The sequence below is a fragment of the Primulina tabacum genome, chromosome 10 (assembly GCF_025594145.1).
Source record: "Primulina tabacum isolate GXHZ01 chromosome 10, ASM2559414v2, whole genome shotgun sequence".
Classification (NCBI taxonomy): domain Eukaryota; kingdom Viridiplantae; phylum Streptophyta; class Magnoliopsida; order Lamiales; family Gesneriaceae; genus Primulina; species Primulina tabacum.
In genome coordinates, this window is record NC_134559.1 from 29238520 (window position 1) to 29262299 (window position 23780).

At 40.0% G+C, this 23780-nt stretch overlaps 10 non-coding genes and 3 pseudogenes across 10 annotated transcripts; all 13 read left to right on the top strand.

Moving 5' to 3' along the window:
- Positions 1–9366: 9366 nt before the first annotated feature.
- Positions 9367–9482, top strand: LOC142512799 (5S ribosomal RNA; annotated as a pseudogene).
- A 2901-nt stretch (positions 9483–12383) lies between these two features.
- On the top strand, positions 12384–12502 carry LOC142516173 (5S ribosomal RNA). The gene has a single exon (XR_012811983.1). It is a non-coding gene; the product is annotated as a 5S ribosomal RNA (ribosomal RNA).
- Positions 12503–13185: 683 nt separating this feature from the next.
- Positions 13186–13304, top strand: LOC142509200 (5S ribosomal RNA). Its single transcript, XR_012807385.1, has one exon. It is a non-coding gene; the product is annotated as a 5S ribosomal RNA (ribosomal RNA).
- A 684-nt stretch (positions 13305–13988) lies between these two features.
- On the top strand, positions 13989–14108 carry LOC142510030 (5S ribosomal RNA). The gene has a single exon (XR_012808170.1). It is a non-coding gene; the product is annotated as a 5S ribosomal RNA (ribosomal RNA).
- A 670-nt stretch (positions 14109–14778) lies between these two features.
- LOC142510375 (5S ribosomal RNA) lies at positions 14779–14898 on the top strand. The gene has a single exon (XR_012808491.1). It is a non-coding gene; the product is annotated as a 5S ribosomal RNA (ribosomal RNA).
- A 2245-nt stretch (positions 14899–17143) lies between these two features.
- On the top strand, positions 17144–17262 carry LOC142516124 (5S ribosomal RNA). Its single transcript, XR_012811936.1, has one exon. It is a non-coding gene; the product is annotated as a 5S ribosomal RNA (ribosomal RNA).
- A 784-nt stretch (positions 17263–18046) lies between these two features.
- Positions 18047–18165, top strand: LOC142509969 (5S ribosomal RNA). The gene has a single exon (XR_012808112.1). It is a non-coding gene; the product is annotated as a 5S ribosomal RNA (ribosomal RNA).
- Positions 18166–18846: 681 nt separating this feature from the next.
- On the top strand, positions 18847–18965 carry LOC142508024 (5S ribosomal RNA). Its single transcript, XR_012806258.1, has one exon. It is a non-coding gene; the product is annotated as a 5S ribosomal RNA (ribosomal RNA).
- Positions 18966–19649: 684 nt separating this feature from the next.
- LOC142513764 (5S ribosomal RNA) lies at positions 19650–19768 on the top strand. The gene has a single exon (XR_012809692.1). It is a non-coding gene; the product is annotated as a 5S ribosomal RNA (ribosomal RNA).
- A 685-nt stretch (positions 19769–20453) lies between these two features.
- On the top strand, positions 20454–20572 carry LOC142507024 (5S ribosomal RNA). The gene has a single exon (XR_012805292.1). It is a non-coding gene; the product is annotated as a 5S ribosomal RNA (ribosomal RNA).
- A 1200-nt stretch (positions 20573–21772) lies between these two features.
- Positions 21773–21891, top strand: LOC142513973 (5S ribosomal RNA). Its single transcript, XR_012809891.1, has one exon. It is a non-coding gene; the product is annotated as a 5S ribosomal RNA (ribosomal RNA).
- A 684-nt stretch (positions 21892–22575) lies between these two features.
- On the top strand, positions 22576–22695 carry LOC142511905 (5S ribosomal RNA; annotated as a pseudogene).
- A 684-nt stretch (positions 22696–23379) lies between these two features.
- On the top strand, positions 23380–23498 carry LOC142511085 (5S ribosomal RNA; annotated as a pseudogene).
- The last annotated feature ends 282 nt before the right edge of the window (positions 23499–23780 follow it).

Genomic DNA, 23780 nt, shown 5'->3' on the forward strand with positions numbered 1-23780 from the left:
ATCTGCTGTAACTGCAGCTGTAGCTGTTGCTGCTGTATCTGCTGCTGCTGTAACTATTGCTCGAAGAGACGAGCCATACCCTCTAATGCACGAGTAGCAGGATCCCCAGGTGGAGGAGGTGGTGGTGGTGGTGCATTTCTTTGACTATTCCCTCGGCGATTAACACTGTTCTCTGCCTGATTCTCGATAACGGGTACGCGTCTAGGAGGCATTTTATCTGAATGTTTTCCAAATTCTAACGTAACCAACATGCAATTAAATCTAAGTTTTCTAATCATGTAACACATCCTGACTTAATTAGCATTTTAAGCATGCAAGGCAATACTACTAAAAAAAACTATTAAACAGGTATCCTAAACATAATATACATAACGTCATGCAGGTTAAATCATATAGAATCACATAAAACAAGTAAAACTTACGACTTGAGGCTTGACGACTGATCTTTCGGGCGATGATGGTGGCACAACCCTTTACAGGAACCTGGCTCTGATACCAACTGAAACGTCCTGCTCTTTTTATTGCTTTAAATGTACTAGAAATTTTTTTTTTCCTCTCTCTAAAATTTTCGGCTTTCACTAAAATATTTTAACCCTTAAAATAAAATACAAACCATCTAGCATTTTAAAAATCAAGTGCAATGGTCATAAAATAAAATCGTCGCATGATTACCAAACCCAAAAAGCAATAAATTTGAAAAGTAAAGCCCATACTAAACCTCTCAAAATCTCTCAAAAGCATAAGTAAATCGTCTTAAAATCTTTAAATAAAATCATAACGCATAATGCGGAAAATGTAGCGCTGGTCCTCGGGTTATGTGCGCCTTCAGTCCAGTCAAATCACTCATCAAGTCCTCCCTCAATACCACCTGCATCCATAACACCTAGTGAGTCTAAAGACTCAACACACCATAATCTTGATAACGAGTAATACGTAATACAGTCAACATATAACGGTGAAAAATATTTGTACTTAAAATATCATTTTCATGAAGATGCATAAACATAAACATTTTTGTAAATATTTTCATGATGCATAAAACTTTAAACATAAACATTTTCATAAAATACTTTTTCATGACATGCAATCATAAACCTTAACCTTTTCCCTTTTTCCTCAACATGACATGACATAAAACATTTTTCATGATCATAAACATTTTTCCTTTTCCTTTTCCTTTTCCTTTTCCTTTTTTTGAATTCAGATCGTTAATTGTGACTTTCCTGATCATGCTCATGAGGGTCGATGGATCCATCTACAAAAACCACAGTACTGGGCGGCGAGGGACACCAGCAACACTCTCACTGGTCAACTGGGCCCTGGCCTATCATGATTCGAATAGAAATACGATCGTCGGGGCTCCCTCTGGGGCCTTTTCCCATAAATGGGTTCCCTCTGGGGCCTTTTCCCCTCACGATATTCCCATTCTTCCGTTACCACAAAACCGTTACCACATATCCGTTACCACATATTCGCAATGATGAAAACACGATCGTCGGGCTCCCACTGGGACCATAACCCTCACGACGTCGCCAAAATTAACGAATTAGTCACAATTATTTCACATCCTTCAACATTTTTCATTCGCATCACTTAAAAAAAATCATGAATATCATTACGTTTTTCATTTTTTTGAAACCAAGCATGCAACATGTATTTTAAATGTCTTCTTAAATCATAAAAATCCCTTAGACATTTAAAAATCATCATTTAATCATGAATAATTCATAAACATTTAAAAATAATCATATTTTCATAAAAATAGCATTTAGGGCACTGCCATGACGTTTACTATGCTCTAGGTGCAAAAAGACCGTTTTACCCCTAGACGTAAAATTTTACCTTTTCGACTTTTTCCTTGATTTCATGACTCTAACATGTCATTATTTAAGCTTACGTGAATTTTTTCATAATTTTATTTGGCTTAAATGTTAGACTTTTTCAATTATCTTTTCTTAATTATTTTGACGGTGTTTTAATTCCGAAAAATACCAAACTTTAATATAAAAATTCCTAAATTCTAAATTTAGTCTTTTTATATTATTTTAGCCCTTATGGACCCCGACTCGACCCCCGTGAGCAGTTTTCCAATTTTTTTCTTCTTTTAAATACCCTATTCGACACCTAAACTTCGACCCCGAGACAACTTTCGATTTTCACGAGTTACCCCCGAGCAATATTAAACCAGAACCTGCCCAACATGTTGAAGTACCCTACTGGACTCTAACCTCACCAAGAAACCAGCCCAACCCACAAAAACGACAGCTTCTTAAGTAACCCCATGCTGGCCGAGACTTTCAGCTTTCATGGACTCTACGATTTTGGTGTCTAGACCCTAAGCCGACGCCCCAGCCCCTGAACCAAATTATTGTGCACCACGCTAGGACCCTAGTGAGCCACCCTAGCCCAGCCCGTGACCCCGAGTTGAGCCCCTCATCCCCTGGACCTGTGCGTAAACCCTGCACCAACTTGTGCATGGTTCTCGGGTGGAGTCCTAGCATAGCTAGGACTCTTCCCCAGCCCTGACCGTGAGTCCTAGCTTGGCTAGGACTCCCTCCTTGACTCCCTCGTGACCTTGGCTAGCCCCTGGAACCAGCCAACCCAACCCCAACCCCCTGCAATGAAAACCCGAACCCTCAACCCAAGACAGCAACTCGCGCTGCTTGGTGTTTTGTTTCTGCCGTAACTTTTGGTGGTGATTAAGGTGAGTTGGTGTGATTCTAAAACAAGTGTAAACCACTCTTGATCCTTCCTTATGTCATGGCAGCCCCTTAACCAAATAATATACAAGTTATTGGATTCAAAAATCATGTTTTCTCATTTATACATGCCATAAACCGAAAATTCTGAAAAATATTTCATGTTCTTCATGCACACAATAATTCAATCAATAATATGATATGATGGATGAGAAAAGGAGATGTATGGCGTGCCTTTGCGTTTTATACGCACGAAAAACCGTTGACGACGTAGAACGGGAGATGACTACGGCTTCTACTTTGCTTGTTGCCTTCGAAAAACCCTTACCAAAAATCCTTCAAAGTGCCGTGAGGTTTGTGTGTGTGTGATGGGAAGAGTTTTTCAGAAAATAAACTAGGTGGCCGATTTCCTTTGGTGCCAAAGTATAGGGTTTTGCAACCTTTACACTTTAAATACTAATTAAATCCCTAAGTAGGCTTTAGGCCTATTAAGCCATAGAATTAAGCCCATTAGTTATATTAGGATTTAAATAAAATATTAACAAGGTTTTTGTTTAAATAAATTTGTGAATTTATTAGCCGGGTTGCCAAAAAGCTCGTATTTTAGTTGAAAAACCAACACCGATAAAACTTACGCCCCGGCGTATAAAATCACCTCAAAACCCTTAATTTCACAAAATACTAAAAAGCATCGACAATCTTGTAAATAATTAAAAATAATTATTTAATAAAAATATTTTACGTTTTCTTCAGCCCTCGGTCCCCGTTCCTCGATCGTCACTTGAATATTACTAAAATACATTTTTTTTTTGCATGATGACAAATAAATCTCATTTAGCATATAAACAAGTACGTCACATAATTAATTAGCAGCTAAAATCAATTAATTACTCCATTTTTCATAATTTCCTAGATTCGCATGCAGTTGGATTACGTCGTCTTAATTTTGGACCTTACAGTTAGCCCTTTCGTAATTATCTCGATTAAAAATCAATAATCGTATTAATTATTGCCAAATCATTTCAGAATAATCTCATATTACAGTAATCAAAGTCTCGGGCCTTACATTTCTCCCCCTCTAAGATATTATTTCGTCCTCGAAATCACAAGCAATCAATTCAGATAAGGAAGATATGTATACTCAAGGTTACTTCAGAAAATTCATTCTATCAAACCATTCTGATAAAATTACTTGCAATTACTGGCTATACAACATCCGTATATACCAATCAACAGCTCATACCACATCAATATCAACAGCTGTTATCAAATTCAATCTCAAATATCACCGTAATATCATTCCCATTCAGCGGAAATCTGCAGTACTCACTGTACAATGTTTTATCTGTGGCTATCTTAATACTCGTTTGATAGCTATCATTATACAGTAATTCATAAAGTGACAAGACATTAGGTCACTAGTGCTAAAATCCAGCACTACAGTTCCTGGATATCCTCCAGTATATAGATAGTTCATTTCAACTATCCGTCAATCTATAAATCATAGATAAAATCATGCTATACATTCTGCCAAAAGCACAAAATCAAGCAAAATCACAATCTGATATACTCTACTTCGGCATTCTAGTTATTCTGACCACTTTTCTGACATCGATCTGTGTCATTTGGTCATGTTTGTACGTTATCTGGTACAAACTAATAAATCTAGATTGAACAATATGTCAATCACAATCATATTACATCACAATCTGGAAAGTATTACAGTGATATCATTACGAAATTCATCGAAATATACTCCCCATGTCTAGTCAGAAATATACAAATTCTGTAATAACTCTTTTGATTTCTATATTTCTGTCTTCATTTATTGGCGATTCAGACATTTCAGTACAAGTTCTGCCAACATTTCCGTATAAATTCTATCATAACTGATTTAATCTGTCTATATCAAAACTGTCTGTTCGAATTATCATATACTTTCTGTTACCTGAACGACTACTGAATCCATTTCTGTGCGCTTCTGACCCTATCTGTCATTTCCAATTCGAACTATTGGGTATAAACAATCAGTTAATAGTATAAATTAAAGAAAAATACCTACCTGGTATTCGGTTCTGATTATCGATATCAAATTCTGTTGTACAATTGTGAAACATTTGACATTACAAGATAATCATTTTCATACAGTAAAAATCACATATCTGTCACCCCGATCGATGCTCTGCTCTGATTATCGAAATTAAGTTCTGGACATTCTAGTTAAATCTCTGAACTGCCGTAATTCTTGAATTCAGTTCTGATTCGGTTTGAATAATCTGTATCAAACACTGACTCAAAATAACGGTACTATCAAATCAGATTCACAATATCAATAGTCTATACTGATCTAGTGAGTTCAGTAACTCATAAAATTGCAATTTCTGGCAATACTGTCAATTCTGACTAATCCATCACGTCTTCATGTCGTGCTGATCAACTGCTATATATCATCTGTAAATATAATATGCCCCCAAACAATATAAGCTATCTCAAATACTGTTTTATAACAATAACAATACTCAAGCAGATACAAAACAACAATCGTATACGATAATCTATCAATTCAGACCAAAAATAAATTTCTGACATTTATGAAATTTCTAATCTTTCTGATCTTTCTGATATCGGTATCATTCTCAGCCACTGATCATAATCTCAACTGTGTCAAATTCAATCGGTATACTAACTTCAGATATCGCATACTCTGAATACAATCTGTTTCTAGCAAAATTCATATCTGAAAAATTTCTGTATACAATAATCACATTTCTCAGAATATCCCATTCAATCTTCAGTTATTCGATTCAATCAATCAGATGCTGCAAATATATCAAAATATCATAGATACAACGAGCATGAAATCATCAGAATATCTCTGAATATATTGAAATATGCCAAAGAGAAACACTAGATCAGATGTAACTCCTGTTCGGTACTCTTCTACTGGTCTTTCAATTCATTCAGTGTCATTCTGTACATTTAATATCATTCTGTACTAAATTCTAAAGCACAAACAGTACCTGATCTCAATTCAATTCTGGAATCTATCTTTCTGATATAAAGCAAATCTGAAATCTTATCTGGGCAAACATCAGCCAACTCGTACATCATTGGCAAATCTGCCAATGCTAGACTCGATTTCAGTATGTCTACTGAATACATAAGGATACCATCTGTTCCTTTCTGTATCGATCGAGTCATATACAACACACAGATATCAAAGGAATTCTGAATCTAGAATCCTTACCGTGAAATCTTTACTCATCAGCCCTATCTGGTCTGAATCTTATATTTTTCTGGAAAGAATCTACACTAGTTCTGTACTTGTTCAGCATATTAATATCAATAATGACATCAAATCAGAGAACACAAGTACATCATAATCTAACTCAATCTCATTCTCATCTTACTGTAGTATACAATATGTCATAGAAATCTCCGGTATCAATCTTTCCTTCCCAAAAGGTACAAAGATTAATACTACAGCAATACAGACCCAACAGATACCATATGTATCAATGCAACTCAGTCAAAGATAATCATAGAAAATGCATTAGTATATATCAATACATATGCAATATAATCATAAAGTAACAGTACCTGCCACAATATCATCAAGTGTGCTCTGGGTCTGTTCCTCGATCACCACAACCAGATGGTCCAGCTCCCTGAAATCTACGGGAATCTCTCTGGGGACAAACTCTAGCAAAGTGTCCCGGCTGTCGGCAGATACGACAACTACCAGTCACTCCCTGGCATTGCTCTGTGGAATGTCTCCCTCCGCAAATCCTGCAATACACTCCTAGTATAACTTGGGCTGGAACCACTGGAGCTAGTTGAACTGCTCAGTCCGCTCCCTAACTTCTTGAATGGCTTCTTTCGAGCTTTCAGCAAATCTTGCTTTCCACTCGTGCTGCCGCGATCAAATCGGAGAGGGGATTGCTGTGTCTGGGGTTGCATCGCACACACCCTTTTTAGTTGTCTAATCAGACTCGCTTCCGCTCTCTTCGCTTTACTCAAGGCATCAGCAAAATGATAAGGTCGCTGCATATTCATCAATGCAACTATCTCCGAGTTCAGTCCTCTGATGAACTGATCTGCTACAGCTTCATCATTCCCAATTACCTGAGGAGAAAAACGCCGTAGAGTAGAGAATTTCGCAACATATTCTTCAATATTCAGTTGGCCTTGTCTCAAATTCTCAAACTCTGCTTTCTTGTCCTCTCGGTACGAAACTGAGAAAAATCTTCGATAAAATTCAGTTCTGAATATTTCCCACGAAATCACTGTACCTCTCTATTCTAGCATTTTTTACTTGTAATCCACCAACTCCTGGCAGTCTCTCGTAACTGGTGGAATATCAGTTTAATTCTCTGCTCATCTGAATAATCAAGTAAATCAAACAGTATTTCTATGTCATCGAACCAGTTCTCACAATCTTCAGACGTCTCGGTACCACTCAGAATCGGCGGCTGAAATAACTGAAATTCTTTCAACTGTATTTCTATCTGAGTTTCTAATACATCTATTTGTTCAGTCGAAGTACTACCCATTTCTGGAATTCTCCGTGGAGGGATATCTGCTTATCAAAACATTAGTACTCAAATACTACAAATCTGTTCCGATCTTTCTCTAATCATCTTACTGCTGATCATGAATCAGATCTGATTCATACTCAATAATACATAATACCAACTCAAATCAGATAATCAGGTAACCATGTATTTCAAAGCAGTAAAACCTAATCTCATGCTAGCATTCACATGCAAGGAAAGAAAACTCAATCTACCTCGCTCATTCTCTTCTATCTCAATCTAAAGGATCTATCGCTCTGATACCACCTGTTGTGGCGACCCGGACGTTAATCATCTTCTTAATCATCTTTGGGATTTAATTATCAATTAAGATAAACAGGGTCTAAAAATTTTTCTTTTTTTAAAATGTAAGTGCGGAACGTAATGGAATTAACTAATATACATCTCAGTATAAAAGTACAATAATGTACAAAAATTATTCAAACTAGTCTAAGGTTTAACTACTAAATTTCAAGTATTAAACCAAGTCTACATCCAAGTCCGGAATCACCACTCTAATCTCAATCTCTCATCATCCTCTTGACCCTGATCCTGTCCCACCTGTTTTCATGCACACATACAAACAAGACAACAGCCGGATACTCCGGTGAGAATAAATCCCAGTATAAATAATGTATACATGCAGTTAACTGAATTAACATAAAAGCATGAATTTTATCTTATCACATGTAGCATAGTCAATAACATGTATCAATACCAATCTGTAAATAAAACATGAATCGTAATCTACGAAACATAAATCAATATGGATCTGTAAATCAAGTTCTAGTCTCGATATCTAAGACTCGACTCATCTCTTATTCTAATCTAGGGATCCCGATCTAATTTAGACTTTGGTATGCTGTATCGAATGTCTACAATAGACGTCGATCTACATCTAAGCTCATCGATACACCGTAAGTCTAGAGTCTACGCGGTTCTGACAAAGCCTCGGCGATTCTGCCCTAGCTAGGCTGATCTGCCCTAGACTCAAACTCTGGCTCTGCTATAATTCAATAGCAGTATATAAATCAATTCAAGACTTGTTCTGATCAATACTCAAACCAATACATAATCTGATCCATATCTGAACAAGGCACAATCTAATTCATATCAACGATATCACGATACAATCGAAATCATTACTGAATCTGATCAATCTAAATCAATACTGAATCTGATCAATATCAATCTACTGATGTTTCGACGGCATAACAATACAGTCACGATAACCCCGTCTATCTCAACATCACAGATATAATACAAGAATTCATAACCAGTATCAGTACAACTCATAATCTGAATAATAACACAATTCTGGTATAGAATCTCAACTAAATCAACTCTGAAATTCATAACGATTTCATAAACAGTCTATTCTTTAATCTGACTTCGATTCTATGATGTCTAACATGTCAAGAACATCATATATGAATTCCATTTAATTCTGACAACATCATAATTTCAGAACATGTCTAAACGTAACAAAACTTACATCCAGTTGTAGCCTGCGTTGATTGGAACACAGTACTGAAGTCGGATTCAAAAACAGACGGACGGATTTTTCATAAATCTCGATCAAAAGCAGAAGCTGCTTCTTCCGTTCCTTTCTTTCTTTTTCCTTCTGAGGATTATCGTTTGTATGTTTATATATATATATACATACATATTTCGTGCATGCAAGGAAAGCGGCTCACTCCTTCATAAAACACGTCTCGCGCATATGCGCGACCCCAATCGGCGCATATGCGCGAGACACTCGGTCTCCGCGCATATCCTGTACATCGCCTCGCGCATATGCGCGACTCATCTCCGCGCATATGCCTGAGACCCTCTGGAGTCACTCGCATAGGCTTCGCGCATATGCGCGACATCTTCCGCGCATATGCGCGAGGTCTTCTGCCTGTTTGGCGCATGTGCGCGCATCCGGTCGCGCATGTGCGCCGATGCTACTGTCCTCGCACATCCATTTTCACACGCTATCTCATTTCGTGTCTCGGTTAGGCCTTTCGTAATTATCTCGATTAAAAATCAATAATCGTATTAATTATTGCCAAATCATTTCAGATTAATCTCAGATTACGGTAATCAAATTCTCGGGCCTTACAACTAATGCACCGGATCCCATCAGAACTCCGAAGTTAAGCGTGCTTGGGCGAAAGCAGTACTAGGATGGGTGACCCCTTGGGAAGTCCTCGTGTTGCATCTCTTTTCGTGTTTTTCTATTTTTGATTACTTGTTGACGGACGATTTTCGGCTCAAATCATCTGAATCTTGATCGGGACCAGATAATACATGTGAAATCAACGTAGCTCGGGCACTGCCGGATTTGGACAAAATTGTAGCCTAATTTGATTGTAAACGGGCAAACGAATGAGACTCATTACTCTGCAATGAGCTGGCGAGATTTTAACCAAATTCCTTCTCTTAGACCCTCTAACTTGCGATTTTCCGCTTCTGTTAAGCTTCTGTTTCCTCGAGAAATCCGCTTAGAAAGTTCGAAATTTGATTCCGGTTCCATTTTATCGTATCTCATTCATAATAATAGCTTTACATTCGCTATTTTCTTCTTATTATTTTTTTTCCTATTTTCTGGGAACATTTAGAGATTTTTGTTGTCGTGAGCCGGTTCTGTGCGGAAGGGTATGACATAGATTACTCCGGACACGGTTAATTCATTAAAAAAAATAATCCATAATTTACGTAAACGGTCGCGACACGAAAACTTCCCAGGGAGGTCACCCATCCTAGCTCTGCCATCGCGCCAGAACGCTTAACTTCATGGTTCTGATTGGGCGAGAGCAGTGCCTCGTGTTTTCCATCGCCGCCCGCTCCACACGTACTCGAGGGATATAAGAATAAACATCCCACTCAATGTCGGGTGCGATCATACCATCACTAATGCTTCGTAAGCGCGGACGCTGCTCACGTGGTGCCACGTCCGCGCGACGGAATATATATAAAACCATCGTTCAAATTGAATCAGCGATGGTTTATAAACTGTCGCTAAAATGGAATCAGCGACGGTTTAATATATGTCACGAAAATAGAATCAGCGACGGTTTCGAAACCGACGCTAGTTTGAGCAACGGTTTAAAAACCGTCGTTATTCCTAAATTTTGGTTATTTTATTAAGGGTGAGGACATGATAATAACCACCTATGGGACACCAACTATTGCACTTTAGGTTTTTGTTTTTTTTTTTTAATATCAACATACACTTTTATTAATTTTTTTCAACAATTCAAATATATATTTAGTCTCTCCATAATTTATTAACGGCTGCAGATAATTGTATTAACAGCGTGCACATGTACGCAGCGGATAATCTTGAACTTTCAATGGTTTGCATCTTTGCAGCATGCAATGTTCGCTGCGGAAAAAGAATTTGCGCGATGCGAAAAACCATTTTTGTTGTAGTGAACACAGAGAAAAAAACAGACAAAAATTCATCACGAAATAAGTTTTTTCAAGAATCTCTACTATTCAAAAAAGATTCGTGAGATAAAGATTCGTGAGACCGTTTCACAAGAGACCTACTCAAAAATTTCTGTTTAAATCTTAAATTTAACAAGAATTATTATTTGTTTAATAAATTTAATTCACGATCTTCCAGTCAAAATAGTAATGAAATTTTATCAAGAAAATATTTTTTAAATAATCATTTAATTTTATATATATTGGACAAGATTAAATATTCCCGAAAAAACTTATTTCGTGATGAATTTTTGTCTTTTTTTTCTCTGTCTTCACTACAACAAAAATGGTTTTTCGCAGCGCGCAAATTCTTTTTCCGTAGCGAACATTGCATGCTGCAAAGATGCAAACCGTTGAAAGTTTAAGATTATCCGTGGCGTACATGTGCACGCTGTTTATACTATTATCTGCGGCTGTTAATGAATACTAGTTTCTCTGCACAGGCGATGCGTGTGTGTACAGTCTTTTTTATCATTATCGATAAAATAAAGTGAAATTGGATAAATTATGGAGAAACTAAATTGATATTTGAATTGTTGAAAAAAAAATAAAAAATAAAAGTGTGTGTTGAAATTTAAAAAAAAACAAAAAACTAAAGTAAAATATTAGTGTCCTATAGGTGGTTATTATCATGTACTCACCCTTAATAAAATAACCAAAATTTAGGAATAGTCGCTGATTCAATTTTAGCGACGGTTTGTTATATATTCCATCGCTAAATATTCCGTCGCGCGGACGTGGCACCACGTGAGCAGGGTCCGCGCTTACGAAGCATAGGACGCTGCTCCACGTGGGCAGCGTCCGCGCTTCGTAAGCGCGGATTGAGGTATATTTGCATACTCTTTTTTTTACATTATAATTGAAATTAATTTTAAAATTTAAATTATTTTTTTAAAAAAACCCCAATACTAGGATGGGTGACCCCCTGGGAAGTCCTCGTGTTGCACCCCTTTTCGTGTTTTTCTATTTTTGATTACTTGTTGACAGACGATTTTCGGCTCAAATCATCTGAATCTCGATCGGAACCAGATAAGACATGTGAAATCAACGTAGCTCGGGCACGGCCGGATTTTGATAAAATTTTAGGCTAATTTTATTGTAAACGGGAAAAAGAATGAGACTCTTTACTCGGCAATGAGCTGGCGAGATTTTAGCCGAATTCCTTCTCTAAGACCCTCTAATTTTCGATTTTTCGCTTCTGTTAAGTTTTCGTTTCCTCGAGAAATGCGTTTAGGAAGTCCGAAATTCGATACCGGTTCTATTTTATCGTATCTCAGGCATAATAATAGCTTTACATTCGCCATTTTCTTTTTCTTATTTTTTTTCTATTTTCTGGGAACATTTAGCTATTTATGTTGTCGTGAGCCGGTTCTGTGCGAAAGGGTATGACGCAGATTACTCCGGAGACGGTTAAATCATTACAAACAATTATTTCGACTGTTTTAGCTATAATTTACGTAAACGGTCGCGACACGAGGACTTCCCAGGGAGGTCACCCATCCTAGCTACGCCATCGCGTCAGAACTCTTAACTTCATGGCTCTGATTAGGAGAGAGCAGTGCCGCGTGTTGTCCATAGCCGTCCGCGCCACACGTACTCGAGGGATATAAGAATAAACATCCCACTCAATGTCGGGTGCGATCATACTAGCACTAATGCATCGAATCCCATCAGAACTCCGAAGTTAAGCATGCTTAGGCGAGATCAGTACTAGGATGGGTGACCCCCTGGGAAGTCCTCGTGTTGCACCCCTTTTCGTGTTTTTCAATTTTTGATTACTTGTTGACAGACAATTTTCGGCTCAAATAATCTGAATCTCGATCGGGACCAGATAAGACATGTGGAATCAACGTAGCTCGGGCACTGCCGGAGTTGGACAAAATTGTAGCCTAATTTGATTGTAAACGGGCAAACGAACGAGACTCATTACTCCGCAATGAGCTGATGAGATTTTAGCCGAATTCTTTCTCCATGACCCTCTAATTTGCGATTTTCCGCTTCTGTTAAGCTTCCGTTTTCTCAAGAAATCCGCTTAGAATGTCCGAAATTCGATTCTGGTTCCATTTTATCGTATCCCAGGCATAATAATAGCATAACATTCGCTATTTTATTCTTCATATTTTTTTTCTATTTTCTGGGAACATTTAGCGATTTTTGTTGTCTTGAGCTGGTTCTGTGCGGAAGGGTGTGACGCATATTACGCCGCAGACGGTTAACTCATTAAAAACAATTATTTCGATTGTTTTAACCATAATTTACGTAATGGGTCGCGACACGAGGACTTCCCAGGGAGGTCACCCATCCTAGCTCTGCCATCGCGCCAGAACGCTTAACTTCATGGTTCAGATTGGGCGAGAGCAGTGCCGCGTGTTGTCCATCGCCGCCCGCTCCACTCGTACTCGAGGAATATAAGATTAAACATCCCACTCAATGTCGGGTGTGATCATACCTGCACTTATGCACCGGTTCCTATCAGAACTCCGAAGTTAAGCGTGCTTGGGCGAGAGCAGTACTATGATGGGTGAACCCCTGGAAACTCCTCGTGTTGCACCCCTTTTCATGTTTTTCAATTTTTGATTACTTTTTGACAGACGATTTTCGGCTCAAATCATCTGAATCTCGATCGGGACCAGATAAGTCATGTGAAATCAACGTCGCTCAGGCACTGCCGGATTTGGACAAAATTGTAGGCTCATTTGATTGTAAACGGGCAAACGAACGAGACTCATTACTCCGCAATGAGCTGGCGAGATTTTAGCCGAATTCTTTCTCTATGACCCTCTAATTTGTGATTTTCCGCTTCTGTTAAGCTTCCGTTTTCTCAAGAAATCCGCTTAGAATGTCCGAAATTCGATTCCAGTTCCATTTTATCGTATCCAAGGCATAATAATAGCTTAACATTCGCTATTTTATTCTTCATATTTTTTTTCTTTTTTTCTGGGAACATTTAGCGATTTTTGTTGTCTTGAGCAGGTTCTGTGCGGAAGGGTGTGACGCATATTACGGCGGAGATGGTTAACTCATTAAAAACAATTATTTCGATTGTTTTATCCATAATTTACGTAAAGGGTTGCGACACGAGGACTTCCCAGGGAGGTCACCTATCCTAGCTCTGCCATCGCGCCAGAACGCATAACTTCATGGTTCTGATTGGGCGAGAGCAGTACTGCGTATTATCTATCGCCGCCCGCTCCACACGTACTCGAGGGATATAAGAATAAACATCTCATTGAATGTCGGGTGCGATCATACCAGCACTAATGCACCGGATTCCATCAGAACTCCGAAGTTAAGCGTGCTTGGGCGAGAGCAGTACTAGGATAGGTGACCCCCTGGGAAGTCCTCCTTTTCGTGTTTTTCTATTTTTGATTACTTTTTGGCAGACGATTTTCAACTCAAATCGTCTGAATCACGATCGAGAGCAGATAAGACATGTGAAATCAACGTAGCTCAGGCACTGCCGGATTTGGACAAAATTGAAGCCTAATTTGATTGTAAACGGGCAAACGAACGAGACTCATTGCTCTGCAATGAGCTGGCGAGATTTTAGCCGAATTCCTTCTTTAAGACCCTCTAATTTGCGATTTTCCGCTTCTGTTAAGCTTCCGTTTCCTCGAGAAATCCGCTTAGGAAGTCCAAATTCGATTCCGGTCCATTTTATCGTATCACAGGCATAATAATAGCTTTACATTCGCTATTTTCTTCTTCTTATTTTTTTTTCCATTTTCTGGGAACATTTAGCGATTTTTGTTGTCGTGAGCCGGTTCTGTGCGGAAGGGTATGACGCAGATTACGCCGGATACGGTTAACTCATTAAAAACAATTATTTCATTTGTTTTATCCATAATTTACGTAAAGGGTCGCGACACGAGGACTTCCCAGGGAAGTCACCCATCCTAGCTCTGCCATCGCGCCAGAACGCTTCACTTCATGGTTCTGATTGGGCGAGAGCAGTGCTGCGTGTTGTCAATCGCCACCCGCTCCACACGTACTCGAGGGATATAAGAATAAACATCTCATTGAATGTCGGGTGCGATCATACCAGCACTAATGCACCGGATTCCATCAGAACTCCGAAGTTAAGCGTGCTTGGGCGAGATCAGTACTAGGATAGGTGACCCCCTGGGAAGTCCTCCTTTTCGTGTTTTTCTATTTTTGATTACTTTTTGGCAGACGATTTTCAACTCAAATCGTCTGAATCACGATCGAGAGCAGATAAGACATGTGAAATCAACGTAGCTCGGGCACTGCCGGATTTGGATAAAATTGTAGCCTAATTTGATTGTAATCGGGTAAACGAACGAGACTCGTTACTCCGCAATGAGCTGGCGAGATTTTATCCGAATTCTTTCTCTAATACCCTCTAATTTGCGATTTTCCGCTTCTGTTAAGCTTCCGTTTCCTCGAGAAATCCGCTTAGGAAGTCCGAAATTTGATTCCGGTTCCATTTTATCGTATCCCAGGCATAATAATAAATTTACATTCGCTATTTTTTTTCCGATTTTTTTTTCTATTTTCTGGGAACATTTAGCGATTTTTGTTGTCGTGTGCCGGTTCTGTACGGAAGGGTATGACGCAGATTACTCCGGAGACGGTTAACTCATTAAAAACAATTATTTCGACAGTTTTATCCATAATTTACGTAAACGGTCGCGACACGAGGACTTCCCTGGTCATGGATCGTTAGGATGGTCCAGCATGGGCCGAGGCCTTTGTTGGTTCAGCCTAATGGCCCGTGATCGTTACAAAAAAAGGCGCCTTTTTTTGTAACGGTCATGGGCCATTAGGCTGAACTAACAAAGGCCTCGGCCCATACCCACGCACCACTACTGGTCATGGGTCGTTAGGATGGTCCAACATGGGCATCGGCCCATGCCCATGCACCGTCACTCATAGAATATCTCACCCCTGGTAAGTGGTTTCTTTCGTCTTCCCCAACACTTGAACCCAGGACCTCCAGACTTAAGTACCTAGATTTCTAAGTGTTGGTACCAGTTGAGAATTTAGTCTTTTTATATTATTTTAGCCCTTATGAACCACGACTCGACCCCCGTGAACTATTTTTCAATTTTCCCAAGTTTTAAAAACCCTAATGACCCAAAATCTTCGACCCCGAGCCATCTCTTGATTTTCACGAGTTACCCCCGAACCATGTTGATCCAAAACTTGACCAACATCCTAAAGTACCTACTGGACCCAAAGATCCCACGGAAAACACCCAAAACATAAAAACGAGCCCCATACTCCTCTACCATAAGCTGGCCGAGAAATCCTTGTTGGACAAGGACTCTTGATCAAGCTTCTCTGCCCCTACCAACAAACCCAGCCACCGAACCCACCTGTTGTGCACCCCCTAAGGACCCAGGCCCCCAGGACCACGCCCACCAGCCTGCAACAAGCCCAGAACCCAGCACGCAATTCCCCTTGATTCTCGGGTGGGAGTCATAGCTTGCTAACCCCTGGAACTAGCCAACCAAGCCCTAGACCCTGCAACCATAAAACTGAACCCCTTTGCTCCATGACAGCAAGTTGCTGCACAGCTTGTGTTCTATTGCATGTGTGGTGTTAAGGTGATTATCTAGGACTCTAAATCCCGTGCAAAATCGTGCCTAAACATAACCTATATCATGGCAGCCCGTATATACATGTAAACGACAAAAGTTTGAATCAAAATCATGCTTGGAATTTCATGGATTGCATAAAAACGAAAATAATTCAAAGTGTCACTTGTTTCCCAAAATTTTCATGCATAAAAATATAATATGATTTCATGATGGTTTTAAGGGAAGAATAGGTGTGCCTATGCGTAATTTACGCATGAAAAATCATTGACGATGAAGAAGAACGGAGCAAGAACCTTGGCTAAGACTTTCCTTTGGCAATGCTCGAAAGTTTGCCTCAATTTTTAAGCATGTGTAGGCCGTGTAATCTAGGTATTTTCAGAAGAGTGGCCGTGTGCTTTTGAAAGAATCGTTGGGTTATGGGAAAGGTTTACATATTATATACTTAATTAAACACTAACAAGGCTTTAGGCCTATTAAGCCCCTAATTAAGCCCATTAGTCTTTAATTAGAATTAAATAAAATATTAGTAAAGTTTTGGTAAAAATAGTTTGGGAATTAAATAGCCGATTTGCCAAAAAGGTCGTATTTTTTTATTGAAAAACCCACACCGATAAAATTTACGTCCAATCGTATAAAATCAACATGCAAGTATCGAAATTTAAGGGACCAAAATGCAATATTTCGAAAGATTGGGGACCTAAGGGCAATTTACGAACGTTAAAGGGCTGAATCAGAATTTTCGAAATAATATAAGGATTTATTTGTTGTCCATCGCCGCCCGAGCCACACGTACTAGAGGGATATAAGAATAAACATCAGACTCAATGTCGGGTGCGATCATACCAGCACTAATGCATCGGATCCCATCAAAACTCCGAAGTTAAGCGTGCTTGGGCGAGAGCATTACTAGGATGGGTGACCCCCCGGGAAGTCCTCGTGTTGCACCCCTTTTCGTGTTTTTCTATTTTTGATTACTTGTTGACAAACGATTTTCGGCTCAAATCATCTGAATCTAGATCAGGACCAGATAAGACATGTGAAATCAACGTAGCTCGGGCACTGCCGGATTTGGACAAAATTGTAGGCTAATTCGATTGTAAACGGGAAAACGAACGAGACTCATTACTCCGCAATGAGCTGGCGAGATTTTATCCGAATTCCTTCTCTAAGACCCTCTAATTTGCGATTTACCGCTTCTGTTAAACTTCTGTTTCCTCGAGAAATCCGCTTAGCAAGTCCGAAATTCGATTCCGGTTTCATTTTAACGTATCCCAGGCATAATTTGCGATTTTCCGCTTCTGTTAAGCTTCCTTTCCTCGAGAAATCTGTTTAGGAAGTCCGAAATTCAATTCCGGTTCAATTTTATCGTAACCCAGGCAAAATAATAGCTTTACATTCGCTATTTTCTTCTTCTTATTTTTTTTCTATTTTCTAGGAACATTTTGCGATTTTTTTTTGTCGTGAGCCGGTTCTGTGCGGAAGGATATGACGAAGATTACACCGGAGACGGTTAACTCATTAAAAACAATTATTTTGACTGTTTTAGCTATAATTTATGTGAACGGTCGCGACATGAGGACTTCCCAAGGAGGTCACCCATCCTACTCTGCCATCGCGCCAGAACGCTTAACTTCATGGTTCTGATTGGGCGAGAGCAGTTCCGCATGTTGTCCATCGCCGCTCGCGCCACACGTACTCGAGGGATATAAGAATAAACATCCCAATCAATGATGGGTGCGATCATACAAGCACTAATGCACCGGATCCTATAAGAACTCTGAAGTTAAACGTGCTTGGGCGAGACCAGTACTAGGATGGGTGACACCTTGGGAAGTCCTCGTGTTGCACCCTTTTTCTTTTTTTTCTAATTTTTATACTTGTTGACAGACGATTTTCGGCTCAAAGCATCTGAACCACGATCCGGACCAGATAAGACATGTGAAATCAACGTAACTCGGGCACTGCCGGATTTGGACAAAATTTTAGCCTAATTGGATTGTAAACGGGCAAATGAACGAAACACATTGCTCCGCAATGAGCTGGAGAGATTTTAGTCGAATTCCTTCTCTAAGACCCTCTAATTTGCGATTTTCCGCTTCCGTTAAGCTTCCGTTTCCTCGAGAAATCCGTTTAGGAAGACCGAAATTCGATTCCGGTTCTATTTTATCGTATCCCAGGCATAATAATAGCTTTACATTCGCTATTTTCTTCTTCTTATTTTTTTCTATTTTCTGGGAACATTTAGCGATTTTTGTTATCGTGAGCCGGTTCTGTACGGAAGGGTATGAAGCAGATTACTCTAGAGACGGTTAACTCATTAAAAACAATTATTTCGACAGTTTTAGCTATAATTTACGTAAACGGTCGAGACACGAGGACTTCACAGGGAGGTCACCCATCCTAGCTCTACCATCGCGCCAGAACGCTTAACTTCATGGTTCTGAATGGGCGAGAGCAGTGCCGCGTGTTGTCCATCGCCGCCCGCTCCACACGTACTCAAAGGATATAAGAATAAACATTCCACTCAATGTCGGGTGCGATCATACCATCATTAATGCACCGAATCCCGTCAGAACTCCGAAGTTAAGCGTGCTTGGCCGAGAGCAGTACTAGTATGGGTGACCCCCTGGGAAGTCCTCGTGTTGCACCCCTTTTCGTGTTTTTCTTTTTTTGATTACATGTTGACAGACAATTTTCGTCTCAAATAATCTTAATCTCGATCGGGACCAGATAAGACATATGAAATCAACGTAGCTCGGGCACTGCCGAATTTGGACAAAATTATAGCCTAATTTGATTGTAAACAAGCAAACAAACGAGACTCATTACTCCGCAATGAGCTGGCGAGATTTTAACCAAATTCCTTCTCTAAGCCCCTTTAATTTGCGATTTTCCGCTTCTGTTAAGCTTCTGTTTCCTCGAGAAATCCGTTTAGGAAGTCCGAAATTCGATTCCGGTTCCATTTTATCGTATCCAAGTCATAATAATAGCTTTCCATTCGCTATTTTCTTCTTCTTATTTTTTTTTCTATTTTCTGGGAACATTTTGCTATTTTTATTGTCTTGAGAAAGGTCTGTGCAGAAGGGTATGACGCATATTACTCCGGAGACGGTTAACTCATTAAAAACAATTATTTCGACTGTTTTATCCATAGTTTACGTAAATGATCGCGACACGAGTTCTTCCCAGGGAGGTCACCTATCCTAGCTTTGCCATCGTGCCAGAATGCTTAACTTCATGGTTCTGATTGGGCGAGAGCTGTGCCGCGTGTTGTCCATCGCTGTCCGCGCCACACGTACTCGAGGGATATAAGAATAAATATCACACTCAATGTCGGGTGCGATTATACCAGCACTAATGCACCGGATCCCATCAGAACTCCGAAGTTAAGCGTGCTTGGACGAGAACAGTACTAGGATGGGTGACCCGTTGGGAAGTCCTCGTGTTGCACCCCTTTTCGTGTTTTTCTATTTTAGATTACTTGTTGACAGACGATTTTCGACTCAAATCATCTGAATCTCGATCGGGACCAGATATGACATGTGAAATCAACGTAGCTCGGGCACTGCCGGATTTGGACAAAATTGTAGCCTAATTTGATTGTAAATGGGCAAACAAACGAGACTCATTGCTCCGCAATGAGCTGGAGAGAATTTAGTCGAATTCCTTCTCCAAGACCCTCTAATTTACGATTTTACGCTTCTGTTAAGCTTCCGTTTCCTCGAAAAATCCGTTTAGGAAGTCCGAAATTCGATTCTGGTTCTATTTTATCGTATCCCAAGCATAATAATAGCTTTACATTCGCTATTTTCTTCTTCTTATTTTTCTTTTCTATTTCCTGGGAACATTTAGCGATTTTTTTTGTCGTGAGCCGGTTTTGTGCGGAAGGGTATGACGCAGATTACACCAGAGACGGTTGACTCATTAAAAACAATTATTTCGACAGTTTTAGCTATAATTTACGTAAACAGTCGAGACACGAGGAGTTCACAATGAGGTCACCCATCCTAGCTCTGCCATCGCGCCAGAACGCTTAACTTCATGGTTCTGATTGGGCGAGAGCAGTGCCGTGTGTTGTCCATCGCCGCCCGCTAGACACGTAATCGAGGGATATAAGAATAAACATCCCACTCAATGTCGGGTGCGATCATACCAGCACTAATGCACCGGATCCCATCAGAACTCCGAAGTTAAGCGTGCTTGGTCGAGAGCAGTACTAGGATGGGTGACCCCCTTGGGAGTCCTTGTGTTGCACAACTTTTCGTGTTTTTCTATTTTTTATTACTTGTTGACAGACGATTTTCGTCTCAAATCATCTGAATCTCGGTAGTGACCAGATAGGACATATGAAATTAACGTAGCTCGGGCACTGCCGAATTTGGACAAAATAGTAGCCCAATTTGATTGTAAACGGGCAAACGAACGAGACTCATTACTCCGCAATGAGCTGGCGAGATTTTAGCCAAATTCCTTCTCCAGGACCCTCTAATTTGCGATTTTCCGCTTCTGTTAAGCTTCCATTTCCTCGAGAAATCCGCTTAGGAAGTCCGAAATTCGATTCCGATTCCATTTTATCGTATCTCATGCATAATAATAGCTTTCCATTCGCTATTTTTTTCTTCTTATTTTTTCTATTTTCTGGGAACATTTACCGATTTTTATTGTCTTGAGCAGGTTCTGTGCGCCGGAGACGTTTAACTCATTAAAAACAATTATTTCATATGTTTTATCCATAATTTACGTAAATGGTCGCGAAACGAGGACTTCCCTGGGAGGTCACCCATCTTAGCTCTGCCATCGCGCCAGATCGTTTAACTTCATGGTTTTGATTCGGCTCAAATCATCTGAATATCGATCGGGACCAGATAAGACATGTGAAATCAACGTAGCTCGGGCACTGCCGGATTTGGACAAAATTGTAGACTAATTTGATTGTAAACTTGCAAACGAACGAGACACATTACTCCGCAACGAGCTGACGAGATTTTAGACGAATTCCTTCTCTAAGACCCTCTAATTTACGATTTCCGCTTCTGTTAAGCTTCCATTTCCTATTAGGAAGTTCTAAATTCGATTCCGGTTCCATTTGATCATATTCAGGCATAATAATAGCTTTACATTTGCTATTTTCTTCTTCTTATTTTTTTTTTCTATTTTCTGGGAACATTTAGCGATTTTTGTTCTCTTGAGCAGGTTCTGTGCGGAAGGGTATGACGCATATTATTCCTGAGAAGGTTAACTCATTAAAAACAATTATTTCGACTGTTTTATCCATAATTTACGTAAACGGTCGCGACACATGGACTTCCCAGGGAGGTCACCCATCCTAGCTCTGCCATCAGGCCAGAACGCTTTACTTCATGGTTCTGAATGGGCGAGAGCAGTGCCGCGTTTTGTCCATCGCCGCCCGCTCCACAAGTACTCGAGGGATATAAGAATAAACATCCCACTCAATTACGGGTGCGATCATACCAGCACTAATGCACCGGATCCCATCAGAACTCCGAAGTTAAGCGCGCTTGGGCGAGAGCAGTACTAGAATGGGTGACCCTCTTGGAAGTCCTCGTGTTGCACCCCTTTTCGTGTTTTTCTATTTTTGATTACTTGTTGACGGACGATTTTCGGCTCAAATCACTGAATCTTGATCGGGACCAGATAAGACAGGTGAAATCAACGTAGCTCGGGCACTGCCGGATTTGAACAAAATTGTAGGCTAATTTGATTGTAAACGGGCAAACGAACGTGACTCATTACTCCACAATGAGCTGGCGAGATTTTAGCCGAATTCTTTCTCTAAGACCCTCTAATTTGTGATTTTCCGCTTCTGTTAAGCTTCCGTTTTCTCAAGAAATCCGCTTAGAATGTCCGAAATTCGATTCCAGTTCCATTTTATCGTATCACAGGCATAATAATAGCTTAACATTCGCTAATTTATTCTTCATATTTTTTTTTCTATTTTTCTGGGAACATTTAGCGATTTTTGTTGTCTTGAGCAGGTTCTGTACGGAAAGGTGTGACGCATATTACGGCGGAGATGGTTAACTCATTAAAAACAATTATTTCGATTGTTTTATCCATAATTTACGTAAAGGGTTGCGACACGAGGACTTCCCAGGAAGGTCACCTATCCTAGCTCTGCCATCGCGCCAGAACGCTTAACTTCATGGTTCTGATTGGGCGAGAGCAGTGCCGCGTGTTGTCCATCGCCGCCCGCTCCACTCGTACTCGAGGGATATAAGAATAAACATCCCACTCAATGTCGGGTGTGATCATACCTGCACTTATGCACCGATTCCTATCAGAACTTTGAAGTTAAGCGTGCTTGGGCGAGAGCAGTACTATGATGGGTGAATCCCTTGGAAAGTCCCCGTGTTGCACCCCTTTTCGTGTTTTTCAATTTTTGATTACTTGTTGACAGACGATTTTCGGCTCAAATCGTCTGAATCGCGATCGATAGCAGATAAGACATGTGAAATCAACGTAGCTCGGGCACTGCCAGATTTGGACAAAATTGTAGCCTAATTTTATTATAATCAGGCAAACGAACGAGACTCGTTACTCCGCAATGAGCTGACGAGATTTTAGCCGAATTCCTTCTCTAAGACCCTCTAATTTGCGATTTTCCGCTTCTGTTAAGCTTCTGTTTCCTCGAGAAATCCGCTTAGGATGTCCGAAATTATATTCCGTTCTATTTTATCGTATCTCAGGCATAATAATAGCCTTTACATTCGCTATTTTCTTCTTCTTATTTTTTTTTTCTATTTTCTGGGAACATTTCGTGATTTTGTTGCCGTGAGCCGGTTCAGTGCGGAAGGGTATGACGCAGATTACACCAGAGACGGTTAACTCATTAAAAACAATTATTTCGACAGTTTTAGCTATAATTTACGTAAACGGTCGCGACACGAGGACTTCCCAGGGAGGTCACCCATCCTAGCTCTGCCATCACGCCAGAACGCTTAACTTCATGGTTCTGATTGGGCGAGAGCAGTGCCAGGTGTTGTCCATCGCCTCCCGCTTCACACGTATTCGAGGTAAGTAAGAATAAATATCCCAATCAATGTCGTGTGCGATCATACCAGCACTAATGCACTGGATCCCATCAGAACTTCGAAGTTAAACGGGCTTGGATGAAAGCAGTACTAGGATGGGTGACCTCTTTGGAAGTCCTTGTGTTGCATTCTTTTTCGTGTTTTTCTATTTTTGATTACTTGTTGGCAGACGATTTTGACATGTGAAATCAACGTAGCTCGGGCACTGCCGGATTTTGACAAAATTGTAGCCTAATTTGATTGTAAACGGGCAAACGAACGAGACTCGTTACTCCGCAATGAGCTGGTGAGATTTTAGCCGAATTCCTTCTCCAAGACCCTCTAATTTGCGATTTTACGCTTCTGTTAAGCTTCCGTTTCCTCGAAAAATCCTTTTAGGAAGTCCGAAATTCGATTCCGGTTCTATTTTATAGT